Consider the following 1,695-nt stretch of genomic DNA (forward strand, 5'->3'; position numbering starts at 1 on the left):
TACCAGACCCTCTCTCCCCCTCCCCCTCCTACCAGACCCTCCCCCTCCCCCTCCTCTACTAGACCCTCTCTCCCCTCCCCCTCCTACCAGAGCCTCTCCCCTCCTACCAGACCCCCTCTCCCCTCCCCTCCTACCAGACCCCCTCTCCCCTCCCCCTCCTACCAGACCCTCTCTCCCTCCCCCTTCTACCAGCCCTCTCCCCTCCCCTCCTACCAGACCCCTCTCCCCTCCCCCTCCTACCAGACCCTCTCTCCATAAACTCCATATTAATGCCCATAATCTTTAGAATGAGATGTTTGGACAAGCAGGTGTCCACATACTTTTGGTCATGTAGTCTAGGCTACAGTTCAACTTCCATGACATCATTAAATATCGTCATAATTCAAAAATTCTACAGGATTATCTGGYTTATCAGTTCATCAGGATCAAAGATAATTATATCCAGGAAGTCATCGAATTGTAGTCATCCGTAAGCCTGTGTAGAGCCAGATAAACACCAACTACCATGATCCTCTACTGTCTGTCTGTCCATCTGTCCGTCCGTCTGTAACTTAAAACTTMTTGTGGATAGGGGGCAGCATTTTCACGTTTGGATGAAAAGCGTGCCCAGAGTAAACGGCCTGCTACTCAGTCCCAGTTGCTAAGATATGCATATTATTAGTAGATTTGGATAGAAAACAATCTGAAGTTTCTAAAACTGTTTGAATGATGTCTGTGAGTATAACAGAACTCATATGGCAGGCAAAAACCTGAGAAAAATCCAACCAGGAAGTGGGAAATCTGAGGTTTGTAGTTTTTCAAAGCTTGGCCTATCAAATACACAGTGTCTATGGGGTCATTTTGCACTTCCTAAGGCTTCCACTAGATGTCAACCGTCTTTAGAAACTTGTTTGAGGCTTCTACTGTAAAGGAGGGACTCATAAGGGCTCTTTGAGTCAGTGGTCTGGCAGAGTGCCACAAACTCTTGACGCTCGTTCATGTGAGAAGTAGCTCTCGTTCCATGGCTTTTCTACAGACAAAGGAATTCTCCGGTTGGRACATTATTGAACATTTATGATAAAAACATCCTAAAGATTGATTCTATACATCGTTTGATATGTTTCTACGACCAGTAATATAACTCTTTGGAATTTTCGTCATTGGCTGATGGCAAAGTGTTCCCAGACAGGTTAAACCAGCTTTATATTAAAACGATCAGATCTCTTTGATTCCTGTTAGGTGACAGCTATACCGTCGTTACGTAAAACTAAATTCAGTTATTCCTGCCCTCATTTGTACTGTTAGCTGGACCGCTGAAACTGAGTTGCACAACAGGGTAGGTGATAGAGTCAGGTATCTATTTTATCATTGCCCAAATGGTGAAGGTAAGGATTGGGGACAGGTCAAGGGTCACAGAGTTAAATAGACCAACACACCAACCCATAGAGAACACATTGGCTCTCTCTATGGGCTGGGTAATCTCTCATCTGACCCTAGATCTGTAGTTAAAGTCCAATTGGCCCTCTAGCAGCTAGATGATAATGAAGTATTAACCTCAGGCAACACAATGTCGAGGATCTCCTGTCCACCTGTGACAGACACACGATGGTGGTCTGACCTCCAAGTCACCCCTCTGAGTCAGGGAACATAAGGCCAGGGTCAGGGGTCAGTGTTGAAGGGTTAGGAGTCCCCTAGGGAGGTTCTGCCTCTCAGCAG

The sequence above is a fragment of the Salvelinus sp. IW2-2015 genome, unplaced genomic scaffold, assembly GCF_002910315.2.
Source record: "Salvelinus sp. IW2-2015 unplaced genomic scaffold, ASM291031v2 Un_scaffold2754, whole genome shotgun sequence".
Classification (NCBI taxonomy): domain Eukaryota; kingdom Metazoa; phylum Chordata; class Actinopteri; order Salmoniformes; family Salmonidae; genus Salvelinus; species Salvelinus sp. IW2-2015.